The 27,031-nt window shown below is 45.3% G+C and overlaps 1 protein-coding gene across 1 annotated transcript in view; it reads left to right on the top strand.

Annotated features, from left to right (window-relative positions):
• Positions 1–26,826, top strand: part of LOC146871926 (uncharacterized) — a 519,066-nt gene extending 492,240 nt beyond the window's left edge. The window contains exons 4-7 of the transcript XR_014981220.1: positions 8,816–9,010; positions 23,317–23,390; positions 24,284–24,375; positions 26,169–26,826. The gene's annotated coding sequence lies outside the window, so the exon portion shown is untranslated. The remainder of the gene's footprint in view (positions 1–8,815; positions 9,011–23,316; positions 23,391–24,283; positions 24,376–26,168) is intronic.
• Positions 26,827–27,031: the final 205 nt, after the last annotated feature.

Here is a 27,031-nt window from a genome sequence, read left to right as displayed (position 1 = left end):
ACACAGCTTGTTATTATTTTAGACCATCCATGTCTATAGATTCTATTTAGGCATACCAATTAATTTGCTTAATGAGACCACTACAGAAAGTATTCATTATGAATGACATTAGAGGGAAGTATACAAAGATTTTACTCAGTAAAAACAGAGGGGAAAACATTAAAAAAAAACATTTGGAAGGAAGAAGATGAATACAAAAAGAAAATGATTTACCCCAAATTAAGATTTGACAGGAGCTAAAAGGGAAAAATATGCATTTACACACGAAGAAACCAAGTTCAAAATAGTATGTGGGTATTTAGTAGTTGTGAACTTTTTTGGATATTTTAGGGGGCACATCGCAAATATTACAAGGAGAAGAAACAGTCATTCCAGGAGTTCATCTTGATTGTGGAGAGAGAGCCTATTTTCAATTACCAGCTGACCGGGAGGGTATTTGCTATTTAGCTTTAATGTTTCTTAAGATGTACCAAGGATATAGAATTGCTGCTCTAACAATGACATCATCAGACAAACATACACATAGCATAATGATGGAACAGAACTAGTTGGAAATATTTTTGGAGCAATCATACCACCAGTGGGGCTTTCTGAATAAGTTTTACAGAATCTCTTAGTAGAGTCTGCAAGATCCCCCTCGAAAGATGAGCTGGCAGCTATGCTGAAAGCTTGTGTGGGTACCCTTCTGAATGGACTGAACTCTACGCTGGAACCTATCAAGCAACGCCTCATTAGTATCAAGAGGGAACTCTCTTTCTGGTTCCAACAGAATAATAGGGCTAATAATACAGCCAGTACCGTCCAAACGGTCTCTCTAGCCAGCTGTGGTAACATGACTCAGGGTCAACCTACTTTGAAAGCAGTACCGGGAAAGGATGGTACAGTTGGTGCAGTCTGTAATTCCTAGCGCAGGAGCGTCACTAAACCTTTTCCCTCTAACCCCTGGCCTCGTCCGCTTCCTCCTGCAAAGGAAGGATCACAGGTGGAGCTGATAAGGAGAAAGAAAAGCTGAGGTGGCAACATGACCATACAGAGGGAAACTGGTGGGCGTGAGGCTTCCACCTTAGCATTCAGGGAGCCGGGTATTCAGCGTGTAGGCCCAAATACTATCCATTTACCCCCAGAAGCAACACCTTACATCATAGTCCTGGATAATGTACCAGAGTTCCACCGAAGACTTTTACCAGTAAAAAAATAAAGTCCTGCACTGGCTAAATAACAACACAACTCTGGGATATAGAGTGGAGAGAAACATCATCATGGTCTGGAGGGTGGCCTGGATTGGAGGGTCTAAAAAGAGTAGCAACAGGGACTGTGTGATAATCAACTTTAACTGGCCTCATCTAGTAGAGAGAATTTTCCGTGCGGCCAACTCTCGTACCACCATTGGCCCAGCCACTTCTATTGCGGCCAGCCCACTGATTTTTTTTATAGACCCGTGTCCCCAGCACTAACACAAAATTCATGGTTTCTGAGGAGCAGCATCAGGCCTCATCACCTGTCCCAATCTTCAATGCATTTGATCCCCTGGGGCTCCTTGAAAACTGTGATTGACTGGGAGGACCTGTGTCTATGATTCCCACAGCTTCTTCTCTACGATTGGACTGCACGTATCAGGTGGACCAAGGCACAACATATCTCTCTCTTATTTCCTGGAATATAGCCAGCTTGGCAAGCAAGTTCCCAGTTTCAGAATGGTGTAGTTTTGTTCTGATGTTTGACATCATTTGGTTGCAGGAGACCTGGGCTGTGGACAATTCCTTTCTGCTGGAAGTGTATAAATTCTTCTTTGTGCCTGCAAGCCTATTGAGAACTGGTTGAGCCAAGGGGGGACTTGTGGTCTGTGTTTTGCTCAGGCTGGAAAGTGGTATTGTAGAATTGAAAACAGATAATCACTGTTTGCAGGCCTTGCTCCTTTCCAGAGGGTCCAGTACATTGCTGCTCCTGAATTTTTATTATGATGTTTCATCCCTACCTGAGGTATGCAATATAGTGAGTTTTGGTAAATTCTTGAATAGCTTTAGTGCTTCCACATGTTATACCCCCAACATTGTTTTGATAGTTGACTTTAATGTTCATCTCTGTTGGGACCCAAGAATCCAGGGTTTAGGGGTTTCTTCCTGTCCTCTCCACTCGGGCATGCATTTTGAACATCATGAGCAGGGGGAATCCCTAAATACCCTAGTATGCGATTGTGATCTTCAATCCGCGATGGACACAATGGACCTTGAACGGAGCGATATAACTCCCACTTTTAAAGGGCAAGGCAGTGACTCTGAAACTATTGATTTCATTCTCATCTCCACCTGTCTTTTCCCTTTAATTTCAGACTTTTTTATTAAGGCAAGTATTCACAGTGACCATAACCCACTATGTGTTAAAACCAGAGGGCTCGCACTGGGTTTTAAGAAGGGGAGGGGGGAGGAGGTGCCCTACAGCCCACAGATGGGGGTAGAAGGCTTAAATAAGCGCAGATTATTCCTGGTCTTTTTCATGAGACCTTGTTAGCTAATTGCCAGGAAGAGATCCAGGTTTGTCTGGTCGCTCAGTGGCACCCGGATGAGTGAATTGTTAACGCCTTTGAATCCATTCCTGCTCCATTGCTGACCTACTGACTATTCCCTCTTCCAATAACCAACAGAAAGGGCCCCAAGATGGTTTGACACAACATGCTCACACGCGGCAAGGTCGCTTAAGGAAGCTCTGCACGCTGTCCCCATAGATAGAGGTCTAGTCAGAACTTGTAGAACACAGTATAAAGCGGCCCTTAAAAAATTTAAGGAAGCCTTGAAGGAGGATGCTTGGGGGAAGCTTATGGAACCCAGTACAATCAGGAGCAGTACCATGTCTGGGGTATTATTAATAGCCAAATCTTGGGAGTAGAGGCAGCAAGTGGTCTTCAATGCGCATATCATGGAGGATGACTGGGTCAGTCACTTTGAGGGTATGTTCGGGGGTATTACGAACCAGAGCATACCCAATATGGGAGTTAATGGAAAGTCTGCACTAACAGTTTCGGTGGAAGAAGTGAGGCGGGGAATAGCAGGCATGACGCGAAACAAGGTGCCTTGACCGGATGGAATTCCACCCGACCTTTATTTGTCCAATATGGAGTTTTGGGCACTCAAATCAAATCAAATCAGGTGTTTGTTAAGCGCGACTACTCACCAGTAAGGGTCTCAAGGCGCTGGGGGTGTGGGGGGGGTTCGCAGGTTCCAGTCCATCAAGGATGGGGCATTGGTGCTTACCCTTGTAATTAACGCGGCTGTTAGGTCTGGTTGCCCGGTCTCATGGGCCACCTCCACTATTGTCCCCGTTTTTAAAAAGGGGAATAGCGAGAGTACACACTGTTACAGGCCCATTTCCCTGCTGGACTCTGTGGTTCAAGTGGTTGGACGAATCTTGCTAGATAGGTTATTCAATTGGGCTGCAGTGAATAACATTTTGTCAGATGCCCAATATGGGTTCCTTTCCGGCCGCTCAACAATAGAGCAACATCTGAACCTATTCCTGATAGCGAACAAGTATACTGTTCCCCGCACCGGCACCATTTTTCTGGCCTTCATGGACCTTTCTTCCACATTTTATTGCGTGAATAGATGGAGGTTGCGGCAGACCCTGCTCTCCCTGGGGGTGGACAGGGATATAGTCCTTTTCCTACAGGATCCCCACCAAGAAATAAGGGTGGCTGTGCACTACTCGGGTGACATAAAGTTCTCACGCTTGTTCCCTATCAGGAGAGGAGTACGACAGGGTTGTATCTTGGCCCCTTTTCAATTTAATGTATATATCAACGACCTGGAGAGGACCCTTATAGAGACCAAGGCAGATGTCCCGTGTGGCCTTCCTGTTCTGCTGTATGCAGACTATGCCCTTTTGATGGCTAGAATGAAAGGGGGTACAAACGTTACTAAACTCTTTCGTCCAGTTTATGGGGGAGCAGGACCTCAAGGTTAACAATTCTAAGTCCTTTATCATGCAAATATGGGCCCACCCCAGCAGGTCATATACCTTCAAGGTAGGGCCCATCCCCATCCCAAGGGCAAGTGTCTTTTCATACATGGGTGTTTTGATGGATTATAAAATGAAATGGGGGCCTCAACTTACCCGTAATAGAAAAGATCTATCCAGAGAGTTTGCAGCCATATTTAATTTTACAACCAGATTGGGGAAAATACCTGTGAGAGCATTACTAAGTGTATTTCCAAGGCATTATATGTCAGTGAAATTTGGGGGTACACTAAGACTGAGGACCTTCAAATCGTGGAAAATACGTTTCTGAGACGGCTTCTATCCGTTCCTCAAGGCACCCCCACTTTCACAATACACGAGGAGCTTGGTATGTCATATATAGCTGACTTGATAGCGTTTCGTCCTGTATCCATATGTTTAAAAACTTGAGCCAGTAAGGGGACAGCATTAAATAAACTCATCATAAAAGATTGTTTGGCCCGTGATTATGCCCCATGTGTATTGTGGCTCAAGTACATTGAAGTGAGCTTAACAAGCACAGGGATAGGTGATCTTTTTACCAATCTGGAGCGGACAACTAAGAGAGACTTGAACCTTATAAAGGTGATGTTTTTGTGCAGCGGGCTATGGCAAGGGAAGTGAGAGAGCTCCTGAAGCTTAGTGTAAGTCGCTTTGTCATGTGAAAAACCTCCAAATCGGCTGAGCCTTACTTACTGGGATTCATAAAGTCGTATGACAGATTCCTGCTAACGAGGTTCCGGTTTGATCTTTTTCACCTCCTCGTTGCTCACCCTAGGGATTGTAGTAAGGGCCAAACTTTGTTGTCCTGTGGCTGCGATGGTCAATCTCCATAGGACATGTTTTGTAGTTTTTATGAAATTCTTGCTGCAAGCTGCTTGCCTGGTGGTGCACTGCATGGAGGGCGCTGTGGGGCCCCTGGGGCTTGGGCCTTGCTGTGTTGTGAGCCTCTGACTGTTTTTGGCCTGAGCTGAACTTTCCAGCTCTGGCAGCGCTCGTCCGCTGACCACCCCCCCCCCCCCCACCGGATTCCGTGAGCTGGAGAGTGATTTGCTGGGATTCCTTGTTTTATCAGCTTTAGATTTGATACGGAATTGCAGAGTGTGCACCCCTTGTACTTTTTCATCAACTGCAATAGTTGTGCACCCAACTGTGGTCGAGATGGGGAGAACAGATAAATCCCAACCTCACCTCACGTTTGAGGTGCAAAAACCTGCGAACACAACACAGAAAGCGGCCTCGGACTCAGAGGCGGATGCCCAAAGTGACACCCCTCCCACACTCGAGACCACCCTGTTGGCAATGCAGTGCAGCCTTCAATCCATTGAGGGCACAATGGCGGCGGTGAACCACCATCTGGATCACATGTCAGCGCAGTTGGAGAAGCACAACACCCGCATGGGGGAAGTTGAACAACGAGTCTCTGCGACGGAAGATGGCCTGAGCAAAGTCACTGGAAAGGCGCTCAACATGGAGAAGGTTCTGGCCTCATTCAGGCCAAGAATGAGGATTTAGAAGCGCGGTCCGGTGCAATAACATCAGACTCATGGGGCTGCCAGAATCCACCAATGTGGGAAAGATGGAGACCTTCATGGAAAATCTCAAAGACATTTTTGGCACTGAGCAGCTGTCCAATATGTTTATCGTCGAGTGTGCCCACCGCTCTCTCGCAGCGCGGCGTGTCCCAGGGCCCCCTCCCCGCCCAATAATAGAAAGACTATTGAACTACAGGGACCGAGACACTATTTTGCAGATGGCCAGGGACAAGGGTAATATTGAGCACCAGGGTAACGCACTGGCCTTCTTTCCGTATTTTACCGTTGCTGGGCAGTCAGCCAGAAGGGAGATTTTTTTGCAGGCTGAGGGGGACCCGTATGCAATGTTGTATCCCGCTCGTTTGCATATAGTTCCGGACGGCGACTATAGAATTTTATCTAATCCCAAGGCAGCCCTTGAGCATGCTAAACAGTTTACATGAAGGCGTGGTGAGTCCAGCACTGCGCGAGAACATGAGGAACAGTAGGGGGGGTGGGGTTGGTTCTTTGCTGCATTGCAGCCTCTCCCTATTATTCATGATTGCATACTGCACTCAATATGGTTAGTCATTTATAGGCTCACATGTAGGTTAGACCTAATGCGCTCCCATATGACAGTGGGCCCCAGTTACTATGTGCGCTGCAGTGGTTGTGGGCAGAAAAGTTGGCACAGTTAATAGACCTGCTCAGCCACCTCCTACTTGTTGGGAGGCTAGTAGCGCTCTGACGCCACCCAAATGGGTGCACCCCACATGCAACTTTCTCAGTTTAGACTTTGTTGGGGAAGGGTTCTAGTACAATGGGATGGCTTTGGCGAGTTGGGGATGCTGAGGTGCGTGGGGGGAGTGCAACTGGGGGAGGCGAGCCGGCATTCCTTTTCTATTGTGAATCTGAATCTGAGTTACAACATGCGATTTCGGACACACATGGTGGGTTCTATTGTATTTGTATCAGCTTACCAGTGTATGGACTGAATGAGTGGTAGAGTAAAGTTCCTGATCTGGGACGTGCAGGGACGTAACACCCCCCAAAAAATTCGATCTGTACTGGCGTACTTGGACAGGATGGATGTGCAAGTGGCCTTTTTTCAAGAGACGCACCTCTTTAAGGCCTCTGAACAAAAAGTGGGTGCACTCTGTGCAGGTGTGAGAATTGCGTCCTCTTTCTCTACCTATTCACGGGGGGTGATGATCCTTGTTAAGAAGGGGGTCCCATTTACTGTAATTCGGGCTGAAACGGATGGAAAAAAAAGAAATAAAATATGTGAAGGGATGGTCAACAAAGTCAAAGTGCTGTACACAAAGGATGACATCAGAGGCAGCTCTTATTCTTGGGTTGGGTGGGTGCGTTGCCACCCGAATTGCCTGCATTTTTCTTTGGATGTCCCTGCTCACGTATCCGCTGCTGCAGGCTCTGAGGTGTCTGAGGAGTCCTCCTCTGCCCGGGCCTCCATTCCTGTGGCAGCCGCTTATGTAGATGGGCCAGATGTAGGTTGTCCACAGAAATGAGTAGATGCCAGGGGGAAAGCCCTGCAAAGGGTGGTGTGGATGTTCCTTAGCACCCCAATGAGCTGGCCCATATTATTGTTATGTGTCTCCAAACTGTGGTCTATGGACCGTTGCAGCTGCTTCATTTCCAAAAGTTCCTCTAGTACCTGACCCATCTGTCCTTGGTTGTCGTCATATGCACCAATTACACTGGAAATGTTGACCTGGGATTCAGTTGTACCAGTGGCTTCACTTCACTGGCCCACAGACATCCTCCCACCGCCCCTGCCCCCACGGACCTGTGGCCTTGGCCCAGGCTGCACCCTCTCACTGGCTCCTCCATCCTCAGTGAGAATGGTGTCAGTGCTCTCCTTCAGAGCTGGTACTAGGGTGCAGGTGATGTTGCTGCTGGAGCTAGGTTCAAATGTTGGGGCAGCGCTCAGCAGAGGTGTTTCTGCTGGGTTTGGATGGGTGGTCGTGGGCACAGTGAGACTCACTGGTTCTGTCCTCCTAGGCTGTCTAGAAAGTTGTTAGGTCCTCCGCGTCCGAATGTGCAGGAGATCCTGCATCACTGTTGGAATGATCCTGAGGTGAGCTTTACACTGGTTAATATCTTGTGTGTTGGCAGATGTGGTGCGTGATCCACTCCTTGAGACAGTGTATAGTGTCATTGTAGTAGGTATGGTATGTACATTCCACATCCTTTGGTACACAATGAGTAGAGGCATGGAAGGCGCAAAATGGGTGGAGGTAGACATTCTGAACTATAGCCCTTGTGTTTGACAGTTCAGCAAGATTTTGTGAGACATCCATTAGATGAAGGGTCATTGGCATGACCATTTGGTGAACTGCTCCACTTCCTGTTGATAATAGGGCTAGGCATGCCATCTCCCAGTGACTTGATGCAAGACCAGTGTAGATGTTACATGGGTATTGGTAACATCTAACTCCTAGGTGTTTCCAACATAGGCCTATAGACACATTTGTATTTTAAATTGTGCACTGGTTATCATGTGTGTATGTGCAATGCCAATGGCTCACCAGCAATTTAGTGTAGGTTGTGTTACCTTCATGCATTACTGACATTTCTGTTACACACTTCATTGGGTGTCTGTAGTGTTGTCTTTCTTTTAATTTATGGAGACCTGATGGCTTTCTGGCTGAGTAGGTGGACATGTGCCTGAGCAGAGCTTTGTGTGCAATGTGTGCAGTCCATTAGACATGGGGTTCAGTGTTGACATGGCTGCCAAGTGGCTATGGGGAAAGGAGATTGTTGAGGCAACAGGACTTGATGGGAGTTGCCATCCTGTCATCCAGTCCTAGCTCACACTTGAGCAATAGCTGTCTACCTGTGAAGTTAACCTGAGTAGTGGCATGGCTCCCAAGTGGCTATGGGGAAATAGCACATGTTCATCTGATCAAGTGATGAGGCATCAGGGCCTGATGAAAGTTGTAGTCTTGTCAGTAACAATTTGGCAACACTAGCAAAACTGCATTGTGTAACATACCTGTTGGCAAGTTGATGTTGTGTTGACATGCACTGTTGGCACAGTATATGGGCGCTGTGATGTTAATTTGAGAAAACACTTGCATATAACATTCTCACTGGTGAGGTGCTGGAGGCTGATACATTAGGAATCATGTGCAGGACTACTGATTGTAACTGCCAATGACACATCTCTGAGACTTTAGGTACTGCATATGGGAAAAATGGAAGTGATGGACGATAGCAAATGGTGAGATGTGTAAACAGTACATTAATATGTTGTGCCAATTGATGAGGTGTTAATTACCAGTCTCCAGTCCCTCAGGAATTCCAGTCAAGCCCTCGGTGTGCAGGATGACTAGCACCTTCTCCTCCCAGGCTGTGAGTTGTAATGATGGCCCGGGAGGCCCACCGCAAGTCTTCTGAGCTGCCAGGTGGACCCTGTTGATGTGGCGCTTGACCCTTATCTTCATGTCATGCCAACTCTTCCTGATGCTCTCCTTTTAACACAGGTTGGTACCGACATTATTGACCTTGTTGATGACCCTGTCCCACATTTCATTCTTTGTAGCAACACAGGGCTCCAAACAAATGTGGCTCTACTCTAATGATTTCACCCACCAACACTGACAACTCGGTGTCAGAAAAACGTGAAGTGTGCTACTGAAGGTGATGCAAAATGGGTATTAATTTTTATTAGGTAGGAGTGACACTGAACAGTGGGTGAACAAACGTGGGTGAGGTGTGTGTGTGTGTGTGATGGTGTTGTGTAGTAATGGCTGCCTTCTCTCTCTTTCTGCAACAAAGTCCTGCGTGGCACTGCACTGCAGTGTAGCGTTAGATGATTATGGTCTGGGTTGGGTTGTTTTTTACACTTTGAAATGTAGGTTTGTCCATCTAGGCAATGCCCTTCAGCTGTGTCCTTTTTTCTACTCCAATGGACACATTTGTGGTGTATTGCGGGATCAGTAGCGCAACAGTTGATCGCTGTGGTTTGACTGCAGAATCTGAACCGCAATTACAGCAGTTTCATCATAATCTGCTCGTCTGCCGGTGTCGGATTCCCTATCGGCAAGTTTCCCACTGCCACGAACCATGCAGAGAGCTTTCCAACTGCAGCAGTCAGAGGTTTACACTGAATGCATCATAATAGGGCGGAGATTAGTTTGCCGTTTCGCTGGTGGGAATTGGCCTGCGGACACTGGGGTAGGATGGCTGGTCCGACCGCCATAGTAATCAGCCCCTTAGTGTGAATGATAGTGACTGAGTGAGTGGACAGTAGTGAGTGAAAGAAAGAATTAGTATGATGGAGTATAAATGTGAAGGAGAATGAGTTTAAGGGGCAATAAGGACATATGAGCATGAGAGTATGTGTTGTGTGGACTGAGAGGACATGGGAGACGGGCAGGGAGATGAGCCTGGCAAGCAAAAGGTGGGTGTTAGACCTGGCATTTCTTGGCATTGTTACCCCTGACTTTTTGCCTCTACCTCCTCTATTTTTTATGCTGTGATGGATTTTTGGTTTTACTGGCTTAGAAGCTTTGGGTACTTTGCCACTGCTGATCAGTGTCAAAGTGCAAGTGCTCCATGTATAAAGTGTTATGGTAATTGGTTTTCCATAATTGGTATGTTTGCCTTACTAGTAAAGTCCCTAGTAAAGTGCACTATGTGTGCCAGGGCTGGTAATGCAAATGCTACTAGTGGGCCTGCTGCACTAATTGTGCCACCCACACAAGTAGCCCTAAAGAGAGATCTCAGGCCTGCCACTGCAGTGCCTGAGCGCAGTTTGCTAACTGCCATGTTGTCCTGTCAAGTGCACCCACTTGCCAGGCCTCACCCTTCCCTTTCCATGCACATCAGACACCCCTATAGTAGGCCCAAGGTACCCCCCTAGGCAGGGTACAGTGTCTGTGAAAGGTAGGACATGTACTAAGGTGTGTACCATGTCCTGACAGTGAAATACTTTCCATTTCACTTTTCACTGCTGCAAGGCCATCTTGCCCATAGGACAGAATGGGGAAGGCTGTGTAATATGTTCCAGCCTATCTTCCCATAGGCTTAAGATGGAGAGGTGAGGTGAAGTTTAGTGTGCCTGAACTCACAATTTAATAACACATCTTTTTGTGAAGGTGGTTTTTGAATTATGTGTTTAGAAACCACGCTTTTAGAAGTGGCTGTTTTTTTTGTTCTCACAATTCTGTGTGTCTCTGCCTGGCTGTGGATTGACTGTCTGGATTTGAATGTGATAGGATCTGGGAAGTGCCTTGACCCAGGGGAGGGGTAGGTGAGGCAGCAACAGGCTGACCTGCATCTGGAGTACCCCCTGGTGGTGAAGAGGCCTGTGCTGCTGCCATAAAACAATGACTCCACCTCCTACTGTTTGAGGAACCAGACCCCCACTATCAAAGGAAGAAGGTGCCAATGGCAGGAAGACTCCCAGAACTGATTTAGACAGGGGTCAGTACCCTCTGAACACAAAGACTTCAAAGACATTGAGGGGTATAACTATGAGGGCTGAAAAGGATTGAAACTACTTCATCGTCAAGAGGAACCTCTGCCAAGGAAGAACAGCTGAAGAGACTGAAGAGAATGACTGACCCTTGCTGTGGGTTCTGGGGGTGGCCTGCAGTTTGCTGATTTAACTAAGGAGAGGCTAAGGGATTTTGCTGTGTGCTGTGTCCCCCTGCTTGAAAGGACTTTGCTGTGTGCTGTGTCCCAAAGTAACTTGTCCCCAAGGCCCCGAGGAGAGCTGGCTCACTGTTGTGGAAACTCTGGAACATCAAACTTTTCAAGTGTGTCTCAGCGGCACTGTGTGCGTGTGCTTTTTGCAGCCTGAGACCTTCGTCAGCATTGCCCCGGGACTGTATGGCCCGAAACCCAACCGAGTCTCAGCGACGCTTTGTGCGTGTGCAGCCTGAGACTGCTGTGGGTGTCCGTGGTGCTGGTTAAAAAGTGCCCCGTGACTGCAGTGCCCCTGCAGCATAAATCATCGTCTACGCTGCTGTGCAGCTGTTTGTGGCCCGAACCGTCATCGTAACTGGCTGTGGATCAAGTTCGCTGCCGCCGGCCCAAGCCGCAACGTGCTGAAGGATTTCGTAAAGCTAAGGAAGTTGTGAGGTAATCGTGATCGTTGTTTGCAAGAGGAATCTGCCCAAGATCGTCAGCAAGGGAGAAGGCAGCGCCGTAACCTGTCGGGCTACAGCGTCGCCTTGCATCAGAGCTGCGTTGTCATCGAAGCGCCCAGCAGGACGTCTGCGAGTGGGGAGAGAGAGAGAGAGAGGCAGCGCATCTCCCAGGTAAGGCTAGGATTCCGGATGGGAACCGCAAGCGTGTGTGGCATGGGGAGGCATGCAGGAGGAGTACAGGAGTGCTCCCGTCTCTCTCCTGCTGCATCGCATTAGACGCGCTGAGTCCTCGAGTGGCCCGGACCTGCCCAGCTGGACCGGGGCCACCCTCGGAAGTTCCGGACTGTATCTGTGGTTGGGGCCTAGTGGTGCCCACGCTAATCATATCGATTGGCCTGGTATTATTCCTGCATTACAAACTGCCTTATTACTTGCATTAGGAATTGTATTATTCCTGCATTATGAACTGCCTGATTACGTGCATTGAGGATTGAATTATTCTCGTATTACGAACTGCCTTATTACTTGCATTAAGGAGTGTGTTATACTTGCATGATGAACTGCCTGAATACGTGCATTGAGGATTGCATTATTCTTGCATTACAAAATGCCTGATTACTTGCATTGAGGATTGCATTATTCTTGCATTACGAATTCCCTGATTACTTTCATTGAGGATTGCATTATTCTTGCATACAGACTGCATTAGTCTGATAATACCAACTGCATTACGAACTGCATAATATTGCATTAGGACTGCATTTGAACATCGTGAACTGCTCATTAATACCGCCAGAACCTACAAGTGTTTGTTGGCCTAATAACCGGCAAAGTGAAATATTACGAATACGCATATGTTGGATTTTTATCGTTTGGTCTTACCATATTTTTCTTCTTGATAAAGATACCATTATTTTTATACATCAGTGTGGTGTCCATTTGTTGTGTTATCACTGTGTCATTGGAAGCGTGGTTGCAAATACTTTACACATTGTCTTTAGGATAAGTCTGGCTGCTCGTGCCAAGCTACCAGGGGATGAGCAGGGGTTATCAAAGAGGGTGTCCCTCCTTTCCCTGACTAGAAGCAAGGGTCCCTATTTGGACTAAGGTAACTGCCTCAGACAACTAGAGACCCCCAGTTCTAACAGTGGGACTCATCACAACCAGAGCTAAATATCTGAGAGGCTACTCAGCCCAACTCTGCCCCAAGTACTGTCACAGGGACATTGTGAATATTGGTGTACATATTTAAAAAATATATATTCATGTATGCACTCACAAACTCACTCAGACACTTATACACCCATTCACATACCCACCCAGACACTTATATATCCAGTCATATCCCACTCAGATACTCATGCACCCACTCACATACCCATTCAGGTACTCATGCACCCACTTACAGGCTCACTCAGAGAGTCATACTCTCATGTACAAACCCACTCAGAGACTCACACACCCACTTAGAGACCCACTCATTGATTGATGTGCACAGTCACATATGCACTTAGAGACTCTTACACACACCTGGGCACTCGTGCACCCACTCACAGACACATTCAGAGAGTCATGCATCCTCTCACAGACCCACTGAAAGACTCACGCATCTACTCACAAACCCACTCAAAGATGCATGCACCCACTCCTGCACTCACTGAGACACTCATACAATCAGTTACAGACACACTCAGCGACTCATACACCCACTCACAGATCAAATCACACACTCTTGCACCAACTCACAGACCCACTCAGACTCATGCACCCATTCACGGACCCACTCAGAGACTCATACACCCACTGACTGACCCTAACAGACACTTATGTACCCACTCACAGACCCACTGAGACACTTTTGCATTCACTCACAAACCCACCAAAAAACTCCTGCAGCCACTTACAGACCCACTCAGAGACTCATGCACCAACTCACAGACCCACTCAGCGCCGGGGAGGGATTAAAGCCCGATACCAAACCCGCAGCGCGGGACGCTCGTAAAACTCACCTATTGCCACATCCCTGAGGCTGTTTGTCCTGCCGTGAGGGGAACGGCGTTTGATGAGGAAAATCCTGCTTGGAGGGCTGCCACTTGCCTCGCACTGCCGTGAGGGAAATGGCCACCGGAACACCATCTCCCAGAACTCCCTGCCCCGGGCGCCTGCCAATTACATCATCAGGCAGCGCCGGGGAGGGATTAAAGCCCGATACCAAACCCGCAGCGCGGGATGCGCGCGGCCCGCGCCCGGGCTGTCAACGCCAGGAAAAGGCAGGGCTGGGCCCCCCCTTTTAATTCCGGCCCTTTGCTTGCGCCTTCAAGGTACTGTGGTCTGTTTGGTGTTTCTCCTCTATTGCCGAGACTTTTGGTCTGTGATTGTTTGTTCACTGGGTTTGCAGAGGGTGGTTGGTGGTTTGCTCAACCGCCACCCCAGTGTCTTTTACCCTGTGTACCTCGCGGACTTTATACTTGTATATGTGGGTGTATTGTGACGCTTAACACTGTGGTTACATAAGTTACACAAGTTCTCTATAGCACTTCTAAGAGTACCAATTGTATTTTTTGCTTCCCATCATAGTTCGTTACCCCATAGTAAGTTCCTAGGTCCCCATTCTAATAAACGGCTGGGTAATGGTAGGGAAGGGAAAGCGCACTGGGGGGGGGGCGGGACAGTTACTGGTACTTTAGATCAGTTCATAACGAGGGCCGTTTCGGTCCTAGAGCATGAAATCGCCATAACTGAGCGGCGACTTTCTACTGAGTCAATGCAAGCCAGACGATCATCTATTGGGATATTAGCCTTAGCAAAATCTCCTATTAGGCCAGTAGGGCTTGAAGAGAGTAGTCCATCCCAGCTTGGGGATCTTGAGCCAAGCCCTATTATTTTACAGGATAGCATGAAGATTACCGAGGCCTCTGGGGAGGTCGCTTTTGTAAATGAAAGTTCCATAAGATCTGAAGTAGTATGTCCCCAGACACGGGCTAGTAAGAAATCAATAAGACCTTCTAACCTAAAAAGGAAAAGAGGTGGGGATACCCAAGGAGGGAGGCAGCCGAAAATTTCTAAAAAACTGGAAAACCCTATCAATGTACCTGGTGTTCTACCAGTGGGGGACTGCCAAGTAACTGGGGGAGGTAATAAATGCCCCCCTGACCAGCCGCAATCAGGAGAAGTGATTGTCCAAGTAGAACAGGTGGTTCGTTCACTAATACTCCCCCTCCTAGAAAGGGTTAAATTGGTCAATGTAAGAATTGAACGTCTTGAACAGACGATGCTCGACAATTTTTGCTCTTTAAAAAACGTCATTAAACTAGTAACAAACGAGAGAGCAAAATTTAATTCTAATTCAGTAGCTCTGGCCGCACCCATGTTGACCCCCACACCTATTTCCATTGCTGATCCTGCTGCAACCACGAAGGATAGCAAAGGGATTGATGCATACAAGGTTCTGGCCAATGCCAATAAATTCAATTTACGGCTTGGCCGAACCAGCAATGAATCTGGGGGAAATAACAATAGTGAGAACATTAACAGGGAGAACAAGAGTATGAGTGAAGGTGTAAGTAGAGAGACGCATGACAAACCTGTAAAATCTCCTAATGCTCATATTCATCTTCCTCCAGCTTCCCTTCCCTACATTGCAGTATTAACTGGTGTCCCTGAATTAAAAGGTGGCAAGTCTGAATCCTACCAGGAACTCTAAAATAAAGTGACATTCTGGCTAAATAAGAATAGGCCAATCCCCGCCAGTTTGAACGGGAAGATTTTATTTGTCAGAAGGGTCAGCTGGGTTGGATCCAGACCGAAAGATGTTGTGGGCGATTCTATTAATGTGAACTTCCAAGATAGGCGCTTAGTGCGTTTTATCTGTGATTGCCCACCTTTAGGGGACCAGTCTGGGATAGGGGTGTATGATCTAGGCCATTTTTATAATTCGGCCCCCTATCAAGCCGAAAGATCTAGGCAATACTGGGTAGGGAAGAGATTATCACATGGGTTCGCCATCCCCTCTTCTGATTACTACAATGGTTCCTGTAACCCAGATTACTTTGATTGACCGGAATTTATGGCCTCAAGGGATTCCATTCTAGCCGGAGTTGTGCCCATGGTTGGAGCTGACGAAGTGAACCTTGCTCCTCCTGGGAAGTTTAACTCAATTAGGGCCCCATCTTTACAAATGCACCCAGAGTACCAGATCCAACACGAAGTAAGCCCCAAAACCAATTACCAGGTCAAAAAGTTGGGACCAGGGGTGGGTTCAATGATTTCGTGGAATGTTGCTGGTCTGAAGGCAAAAATGGACTCTCCAGAGTGGGTCCAATTCATTGGCAACTTTGATGTTTGCCTTTTCCAGGAGACTTGGTCCTGTGAGCCCCAGTTTTTGCTGGGTTATCTGAACTTCCACGTTCCCGCCTCCAAGGGATCCAAAGGGCGCCCCATGGGCGGCTTAACAACTTGGGTACGCCAAGATTTATTTTTGGCGGCTAGCGAGCTTCCGACAGGGTCTCCTGACATTCAATTAGTTAGATTATCCCTGGGCCCATTGGATGATTTGGATATTTATAATCTGTACCTTAGAGGGACCAAAGGGACAAGGACTCGGGCTTTGGTTATATTGGATTCCATCATTGACCAGCACTCGAGTGAGAGGGAAGTGCTTGCCATGGGGGATTTGAACATAACATTTGAACCACTCTTAAACCCAGATCTTTGTTGGGGACTTGACCCCGAGGAAGAACAGCTATGGGGTATTCCTGGACTCGAATTAGAACCAATTAAAAGATGGACAGAGGCTGCAGTGCAGGTCAATGCCCTCTGTTATGAGAGAGGTCTGAGGGCATTGAACGGAAGGACGCCGGGGCATAAGGAAGGGGCCTACACTTTTGACAATGGCCGCCATAGGAGCAGGATTGATTACGTTCTCTGTAGCTTGAGGTTATGGCAATTTGTAAAAGATATGGTGGTTGAATCTAGACCAGAAAGCGACCCCAATCCTCTATGTGTAACGCATTGCTGGTGGAAGAACGGTAACACAATTGAAGAGGAGCCGAAACTCATGCTACCTGAAGTATTCCCCTCCAACGATATGCGCAGGCTCAAGTGGAGTGTGGTCAAGACCAATGACAAGGTCACTGATAGTATTGATAAACAGCTGACCAAAACAATATCGGAGTTTGAGAGTTTTATGGCTATTGTCCCAGGCAATGCACTAACCACTGGACTCCACAAAACTTTCTTCAAGGGAATACGCCGGCATTTTTTTAAACCAGCTAGGAAAGATAGGAGGGCCCACCAAAGCGTCTATGATGGTATGATAGTGATTGCAGGAGAGCTAGAGCTGATCTTGCTGCAGCCCTTTCCAGTGGTTGTAGTGATCACGTACGTAAAGCTAGACAACTATACAAAAAATGTATAGGCCTGGCCAAAAAGAAATGGGACGAGCTCTACTGGTCTGACTTGAAGGGTGCTAGTCATGCCAGGGACACCAGGCTATTTTGGAACATCATCAAGTGGGACAGAGGAGGGTTACCTGACAGACCCTCAAACTATGTCTCACAAGAGGAATGGGTAAAATACTTTAAACCCCAATATGCATGTGACCTTCAGTCTAACCCCTCCTGTGAGATAACCCAAGTCTTCTATCGCCATGGTCCTTTTAATATTGAAGACACCCTAATGGCTCTGGGTTCCGTAGCATGTGGACGAGCTCCGGGACTAGACGGGGTCCCGTCTGATCTTTTCCTTCATAATAAAAATTGCTGGAGTAAGTACATCACCTTACTGGCAAATGCTGTAGCTGAAGGTGCCCCAGTCCCAAAATCTTGGGGGGGGGCTGTTATAATCCCAGTGTTTAAGAAGGGTGACAGGACGTTGCCTGGTAACTATAGACCAATCAGCCCGATTGATACAATCCAGAAGGTTATAGGGAGGATGGTCTTGAATCAGTTACTAGTGTGGATTGAAGATAACATGATCCTGTCCCCTTTCCAAGCTGGCTTCCGTAAACTGACCAGCACAGTGGATCAAGTCTTTCGTTTCGTGCAACTTCACTGGAAAGTGGTTACTTTGGTGAAAGGCAGTCTCTATGTAGCTTTTGTGGACTTAAGAGCTGCCTTTGATCTCGTGCCTCGTCTGCGGTTGTGGGCAGTGCTAGAAAAACTAGGGCTCCCCGTAGAAATTTTGACCTTGATAATGAGGCTAATTTTGCTAAAATCCAGTGGGGAGGCTTAGGTGACGTTACCCCTGAGTTCCCGGTAGAACGTGGTGTGCGGCAAGGCTGCACCATGGCCCCTACGCTTTTTTCGCTATATATCAACAGGATAGTTAAATCCATGCTTAGCGTCTCTACAGATGCCCCAAAGCTCGCCGGAGTTATTACTCCGATATTGATGTTTGCGGATGATACGCTTATCGTATCAAAAACTCCGAGTGGCTTGCAACGAGCTTTACTAGTCTTTGAAGATTTTTGTCTTGGTCATGGCTTGGAGGTAAACGTGGCCAAGACGAAACTAATGGTTTTTAACCCACATCCAAGTTTTAGAGGGAGAGAGTTTTTTATGGATGGGCAACCGATAGAAATGGTTACCAATTTCGTTTATTTAGGCATACACATAACCAGAAACAATAAATGGGATATGCACATAGAGATGGCTGCCCTGAAACACAGGCAAATATCAGGAGCATTAACTAGGGAGCATAAAAAATCTTTTACTAAGCCCATAAAACCGGTGCTCCAAGTCTATGAGGCTAAGGCCCTAAGTTCAGTTTTGTGCGGGGTAGAATTATGGGGGTTCGATTGGCTGGCTGCTTTAACTAAAGCCGAAAATACATTCCTCCGTAGCATAACAGGTCTCCCTCAGAGTACCCCTATGGTTCCCCTAAGATATGAGTTAGGTAGGAAGGCCATCGCGGACATAGCTAGACTTCGCCCGGTTTTATACTGGCGAAGGCTCTGGACTACTCCGGAGCTCTCCCTGTATGCTAAAGGGCTTATGGATGTTATAGAACTAGACGTCTTTCATAAGATTGAATGGCTGAGGCAGCTCCGTCAGACCCTGATAGCCTTGGGTATGGAGGGGCTGTGGAGTGACCCAGCGGCTGCACAGTTTCCTTCAAAGAGAATTATCCAAATGACTTATTGGGAACGAGTTGACCATCAAGTATGGAGCAGAGCAAATTCCACTGGGATGACTGGTCGCTATCTAGAGGTAAAGATTACTCCTGCTCTAGAACAGTACTGGGACCTGATTACAAAACCCGGAGACAGGAAGCTCTACTTCCAGCTTAGAGCTGGTTCCTTACCACTCAAGTCTCTTACAGGTAGATGGTCTAGTTCCCGTGAGGAAATGTGCCCCGCTTGTGGGTTACAAGCAGAATCCATTGCCCATTTCTTGTTTGTCTGCCTAGCATTAGTTATCCCAAGGAGAGTGTGGCTGTCTCCTATGTGTAGAACTTTAGGTACTAGGAGATGTGCTGTTGCTTTAAGAATCTTACGCACTAGCACCTTACCCATTATCTCTATATCAATAGCCAAATTCTTTGGTTGGGCATGGACCCTAAGGGCTCAAGCCTCTGGTAAACATCTGAAGCATCCTTACTAACCTGTCTAACTGACACAACATGGCGTGTACCTAATTAATTGATTCTCTCTAACTTTGTAGTTGATGTGGGTGTTTTAACTATGCTATTCTAATTCTGTTGTCATCTTGAACTGTTTAATGTTTTTTACTATTCTTTTAAGTATTTATTGATGAATTTCAAATAATTTTACTGGATTTTATATGTTATGTTTGGCTATATGTTTGTGTCTTTCATGATTTTTTAATCGAATAAAGACTGATGATGATGACGATGATATAATAAACAGATCAGACATTGGACATAACTTTCTCAGTGAACCAATCAGGCCTGTAGCCTTTTCATTGGCTTGTCATTTTAACTTCTCACAGCAACCCTGCTGAGCATAAGCTTTCCCACAAGGCAACAAACAGGAATATTGTCATAAAATTAGATACATATTCAAAATTGAGTTGCAAAACAAAAAGCTTCCTTTCCTAAGTAAGACTAAGGAGGATTACCACAATGTAAATCTATCCCTGCAGCTTATCAGGAAGGTAATCTACACCAAAACCCTACCCTACTACAGTAGCCTGTGAGATTTAATGTAACAAAATACCTCTCTGCAGTCTTTATTCAAAGTAGTAACAATCCACACTTAAATGCCTATTATGTTTAATATAGGATCCCTTTTCTGTTTAAAGTTCACAGCAAAACATCTTGAGATGCTAAGGTTCCCATGGTGCTGGCGTATTCCATCTCTTGAAAATCACATGTGCTCACGTGCCTGCACATGTGGGTAGATTTAATTAGCTAAGTAGACATCCACATCATGCTCATAATGTCTGTCACTTAAACGGTAACATAGATTGATATTTCACATAGGCTTAGCCAGTCTCTTGGTGATTGATAATGCACTAGATATTTTGCTATTCCTGTAGATAGTCCTGCTCCTAAAACACCATCTTGAGGCTAATAGCCTCTGGCTCAAACAACAATCATAAATAATCTTGTCAAGTGTGCCCGCAATCCTTGCAAAATAGTAGGAGAGGTCAGACATAATTGGGAAAGAATGTGAAAATATCCAGAGAGTAGGTGAGCTTAAATAAAATGGGCATACCTTTTCATAAAGGAGTATGTTAGAAGTTCACAATTGCCAAACCCCTTAAACAGTAGAACACATGGTTTGTATGAGTATATTGGTTAGAGGTTCTGTGTTGAACAAACTATTCTGCTAAACAGAAACAGAAATGTGGACGATAATAATGGCTAGCTCATTCTGTTGTATTTAGTCAGTAGTAATTGCTACAATAACAGTGTAAAGTATTTCTTAATAACCAGTCATTAATACTGTTTTTGCTAACTACCTAACACTCCACTTAGTATTCAATATATATACATTTGGAATCAGTGGTCAACTTACTTTAGTCTATGACTTAATTAAACCCAGATGAAACTCTGGTCATTTCCTTCGCAGAACTTTTACGAAGTACACAAAATTATGAGTTATTACACAAACTGAACTTCTGTCACCATGCATTCACAAATTAACTCAAGAATGCTTTTCGCATGGAATATAGGCAACATCGGGCGTGACGCACTGTATCCGAGTGAACAGTTTGACACTTGTGTCTCCAGTCTGCTCCTGATTACCTGTTTCTCAGCCCTTCCCACTACAGTTTGATCCTTTTCCTCCCAACCTGCTCTATTTATTTTTTCACCATAGTCTCGCTTTCTGTCCTGTTTCCTTATCCCTGTGCTTTTTTTTGTGTCTGTCCAATTTCTTCATTTTGCCCACGGTGCCCCAGTCATGGCAGCGGTCACACACCCATCAGCACCTGGCAGGCATGAAACCAGCAACTTTTTAATGAGAAGGTATTGGCACTGTGCCACCTTCCCCTCATGTTGACAGCAGGTAGCAAGCTTGGGAAGTGCTATACAATGCAGGAGTACATACTCCGCTGGGGGGGGGGGGGGGCAAGTGCGGTACAGTATATGTAACTGTACTGACATTAAGTGGACCCTCAAAAGGTTGTGCACCATTAGGGGGAATTATTGACCGTGCAAAAGACTGTCTCAACTTGCTTGGAATTAAGGTGAAGCCGACAGGTAAGTGATGTTCAATATTTTTTATTTACTTTGAAGACACTCTTAAATTGCAGGAAACTGCATATGAGTTTAATATAATATTCATGTCCTAACCATTTAGCATGATACATAGATTGACAGACAGGCAAACAGACAGACAAAGGACCTAATCCTCAAAACAAATGATTTATTGTAATATACCGAACAATAAACAAGTGTTGGCAAAGCCAATTGTTTGGGCATATGCATGAAAATGCCTTTTTTTTATCATTGATGGATTCATGACTCAATACGTCATCGTACATGCACTCTGTCTCCAAGGACATCTTAAGGATTTTAGGGGTCCTGTGCCAAACGTATTTTGGGGCCCCTGTTCAGAACAGCTTTGAATTTATTATCCAGTTTCAGCTCTTTCATGCCATGTTTGGCCAGGTCACTGACAGTGCACAGGTACACTTTTCAAAATTCTAAATGTGTTTGCATCTAATATTCAGGGATAGTGACACATGTTTTCGTTATAGTAACACAGCAGCAGCTAACTAATATTTCAGCAAATAATCTCTGACACCCTCCCATTTCTCATATGTGAGATCCTGTTTTGATCTAAAATAAACTAAATAAAATGTACTTTTTTATGGATGATGCGTGAAACATAAATCCAACATTTCTCAGCAAAATGTCTGTAATCGACTCTCATCCATCACCCATATTAAAAATAAATTAAAGGAAAACAGTGTTTAAAACAATCTGTTTAATAATATTCAAGTTTATCAGGGCAAGACTCTCTGCAGAACAGAGCTGGCTCTATCAAGGGTACCCTTAACGTTCGGGGCCCAGCAAAAGAGCCCACTTTGCCATGCCTTAAAACATCTCTGTCTGTCCCTCACCTTTGCACTCATGCACCCGTTCATCCTTCCATTAACTCATCCTTGCATTTACCCTGTGACATAGCCACAATAAATCACACACCAATTCAACAACATATGTAACAAATTAAGAAAATAGAAATAAAGAAAAAAGAAAACATGCTGCCTAAATTTGAAGGGCATATGCTTGTAATAATGAAACTAAACATAGCTGTGAGTATTTGTCATGCAAATGTATTGTAAATATTCTATTCTTTTTAAGTTCAAGCATGGTGCCACGTTTAGAACCAATGTGTTGGCCATCTTGTAATTGTGAAACAATGATACACTATAGACAACTGCATTCCGTAATTGACTCCTAGTTTAGAGGAATTGGCCTTGTGGGATGCAGCTCTCCTCAGATGAAATCAGTGGCAAGCAAGCAACCTGTTATCAACGCCTGGAGACCTGCACCTTTTAAGAAACTTTAAAATAAAATGAGGAGAAGCAACAAAATGAAAGCAAAACTATAAAAGGGGAAAATCCAAAACTAAAGGATTGGCCAAAAGTGTACTCATTTGCAGGTAGATGTACACTTGTTATTCACAGGATAAGAGTGCCTTTGACTGTGTGGAGTGCACCATTAACTCATGCAGTTTGCTATCATGGATCTAAATAGAGTTTAAACAACACTCAGACAGAACAATGGCAGAACAGAGCTGACTTAAATGCCCTGTATGTATGGGAATATCTAGTAAGCCCAGGTGGAGTTTGCAGACTTCTGCTTGCGGGCGGATTTTTCCGGCTTGCCCGTTCGCATTGCGATGGGAACGCGGTGAGCGTTCTTGCGTTCCAAATCACATGTGAACGGCACCCTGCGGTTCTCATGTGCGTCATCGTATTCCAAATCACACATGAATGGCACCACACGGTCCACATGGATGCAGCTATCTTGTTTTTCTTCTTTCTGTTATGGTCCTTAATCTTAATTCCTCTTTAATCACTTTAATCCTCCCCCTTTAAAGTTTATCTACCCCTCATCTTTAATTTTTATATTAGTATGTGTCTTTGTGCTTGTGTATTTTACGCTTTTGGGAACTTTGTTTTTTGTTTTTTATGACTTTCTGCATTTTGTATATTTCACCTTACTTCCTTCTTCTTCCCTTTCCCTTCCTTTTTCTTTTCTTTTTCTAACCCACCCAGCACCATGGCAGAGGGACAATGGCTACGTTGCGGGTGGCGCCGCCACTCACGTGTGCAGCCCCAGGCGGTCTTTGGTGAGTAGTAGGTAGCAGCACTATTTCTTTTTTTTGTACAGCGCCACCTCCCCTTCATGCTGGTAGCAGGCTGGACGCCTGGCAGTGGATACTCCCTGCAGGAGCATCGGCTGCGCTGGGAGGAGGTGCACCAGTGTGTGCGTTGCACCAGCCAGGTTTTGCGCATTGTCCAGAAGCTGACACACCACTGGGTGGAAGTCCTGGACTGCAAACAGGACCTGCACGACCTGCTTGGCATCGTGATCCCGGGGCTCCTGAGTAATAATTATTATTTGTTGTGATTATGTTCTACAATGCTAAAATAAAAAAATTGGAATAGCATGCTGCTCACACTCAGAGGTAAGTTACGTTTAGTTTATGTTGGAATAATATTCAGTGATCCAGTTTCCAGTTCTGTTAGGCAGGCGCTCAGCAGTGCGACCTAATCATACTCATCATTGGCGCTCGCTTTTGTGGATTAATTGAGACGCCATTGCAGACTGCCCTCCTATCACCATAGTGAATCAGTGATAACAGTAAGTTAGCATTCTCTCTGTGACTCTGTTTATGTACCTTGTACAGTCCCAAGCTAACAGTGCTGTGTAGCATGCATCTATGCAGGGCAAGAAGGGGAGACTGCGTTGTACATCAAGGGAGTTGAATTTAAGATTGAGAAATGAGAATAGAATAAAAGATCATTCACTGCAATGCATTACTTCCCCAAAAAGGTTTTGTTAAGAAAATTTGGAATAGGGATTTAGGATTAGTATGGGCAACTCAATTATAGTCGATCGACTTGAAACTAATACTATAAGTGACCTGTGTTAAATAAGTGCAAATATGTGATTGATAATTTTGTGGAGATTAACTAAACCACTAATCTGTTTTTTTTACCTATTCATTTCTTACATCAGCACCCAAGAGAAAGAAGAGGGACGTTGTCGAGGGTCTGGGAGAAGCTGGTCAGGAGGCACCAGCGCCGCTGCGAAGGGCTCTACTAACCCCAGTAAATCCTAATATTTATTTATTATTTCCGTAATGTTGGGTGTTTGTTATGATTGCTATGAGCTTAGGGTAGAATCTTGGGGTATATTGGAATGTTGGTACTGGGTTCCAGGATGAGAGTTTGCTGCCTGGAACTGGTGTTGCTGGTGAGAATTAAAGTCCCTGATACCCTTACCTGCTGTCTTTGTTCCATGGCGACGAGGACTAGATATGAACCTACTGCTGCAAAGCACAAGGGATTCAATTTTTGTTTCAATCTTGTTGTCCTTACATTATCTTTTAAAGGGGTTAGATGGGTGACAGGATGGCTGGAGGAAAGGGTGGCTATTGATTTAAATGGATAATGGTTTGGACATTTTGGTGAAAGACTGGATGAGAGAAAGCAAAGCTTAATCATATTGACTATCAGTGAATTAGAAATGGATGAATGAATATTTGGATTGTATTGTTGAATAAGCAATGCAGCTCTTCTCATGGAGAGGGGCATACTGATCAACTATTTTCCTTACTATCTATATGTAGGGTTATCAAAGCTATGGTTCAAAGTGAGGGGCATTTTTAATTTTCTGTTCTACTCCCTTAACTCGCTGTATTTGTTAAGTGAGCCTGATGCATCTCATCCATCATTCATCACCCCCATCCCCGCCCATGCCATTTTGCCAGCTATGACTGAAGTGCAGTATGGTTCAATTTGTGACGTCATGTGACTGAAGTAGTGTTGGCTGTGCAATGTGCATCTGCTTTAGTTAATGCGGCATTTACTAGGTTTTCAATGCATTGCAAACCGAACACACAAGGAGTGATTCCCTTTGCCCACTCAGCCACCTCTTAGTACTTAACTCCTTTAGTTCTTCCATCCCTGCCTACCAAAAAATTTAAAAATCCATTCTTGTCATGTGCCACATTTGATTTTACCATGTGAAGTGATTCCAGAATATATTTCATGGTTTCTTCTAACAGAATCATTTTACACCTGTTCACATTTTTCCCTTTTGAATTACATTGACAAGTACAGTGACTGACTAAGCCAAAGATGACTAATCAATGTAATGACACCTCTATTCGATATAAAAAGCTCTACCCTACCCTGCAGTAGAGTAAATCAAGTTGTCTTTCCTTACTTAATGCCCAGCAAATTAATTTGTTGGAGGTGGGTGAGGCTAGTGAGTAAAGTGGAAGTAAGTGCATGATTTGATGTCAAGTTTGGTGTATGGGATTAACTGTGATGAACGTGCCAAATACAATCCATTCAGCCTGTTCCCTTCCCTGTAGTGACGTAGTGTCTTATTTATTATCCATCTGCCTCTTTGGAGTTAGGGTAGAAAGAGAAATGCATTTGGAGAAAAGCAGGGCCATTGGAATTAAAAATAGGTAATGGTCAACCACAGCTGCCTCAGCTGCAGACAGTAGCAAAGTACCTGACACGCTGGCTAGAAATGAGCATGGAACCATTATTTTAGCATCCACTAATGAGAGGTATTTATTTTTCCACTTAAAGTGTCGGTTTATAGTTACCAGAAAAGTCTTTTGAAAAAAAATAAATCAAATCACTGTTTTTTTAATCCAGTGTTACTTTGTCCTAATGTTTTTCTGCCACACAGTCAGTGCTTTTTAAGAAAAGAATGTGTGTGCAAAACAAAATTGCCGTTGTTGCTCTTCTAATCATAATCACATTCCAATGACCCTATGGGAGCAGCAATATACTGCTACTGCGCCACCCACTAATTTAAACAATTGTTTGCACAGAGCATTATATACAATTTGTCTTTTTTATTTTTGTTTTTCTTAATATAGCGACTCCTGCTGGTCCACCCGTAGGACCCAACAGGTAGGAGATAGCAGCCCGTCTGCTGAGGCTGAAGCGTATCCAGCAAGTATGTCGGCGGCTAGTGGTCCTGGAGGAGGAGGAGCAGGAAATAAATGCCTCTAAGCCGGGCCCCAGTGCAATCAGTCTTCCTCAGCCTGCTGGTGCTATCACCTGCCAACTGCTGCCTTCCCCTCTAACACTGACAACAGGCCATTACTGTGTCGCATCCCGCAGCGGTTGGACACCACTGAGGGCCGGCTCACTACGATGGAGCAGAGCCTGGACCAGCTCCAGTCTGACATCCATAATGCCTCTTCTAGCCCTTTTAAAAAAAACTGGGTGGGAGGGACTTATTGTGGTTGGGTAGAGAGGGTGGGAAGTACGTTGGGACCAGGTTGACTTACTTGGGACATTGGGGCTTGGGTCAGTTCAGTATGTTTCGGTAGAGTTGTTTGAGAATGGTGTGTGGGTGGAAAGGGTGAGTATCTTTGTAAAGAAAATAAAGGGGAATTATAGTTTATCTAAATGTATGCTTGAAGTAATTTGTTTTACTTTTACTTTTCACTGCTGCCCTCAGTTTTTACACAGCCTGTTTATGTGTTTGTAAGGGAGAGTATACTGTGTAGTTATAAAGTTATACCTCTCAAACTATCTTGACCAGACCAATACTGTCTACAGCAACCTAGATAAATGATAGTAGAAGTTAGTTACTTATTTATTAAGTGAATTAGCTGACTTCACTCCACAGTAGTCTTACCTGAATATAGATGAAGCAATTACAGCGAAGAGATCACAACTTTGCAAGCGAGGTCCCACTTCCAGTTCCCCCAAGTGTAGAAGTGGACCTCAG

This window comes from Triturus cristatus, chromosome 1_1, assembly GCF_964204655.1.
Source record: "Triturus cristatus chromosome 1_1, aTriCri1.1, whole genome shotgun sequence".
NCBI classification, from domain to species: Eukaryota; Metazoa; Chordata; class Amphibia; order Caudata; family Salamandridae; genus Triturus; species Triturus cristatus.
This window is presented reverse-complemented; position numbering and strand designations above follow the sequence as displayed.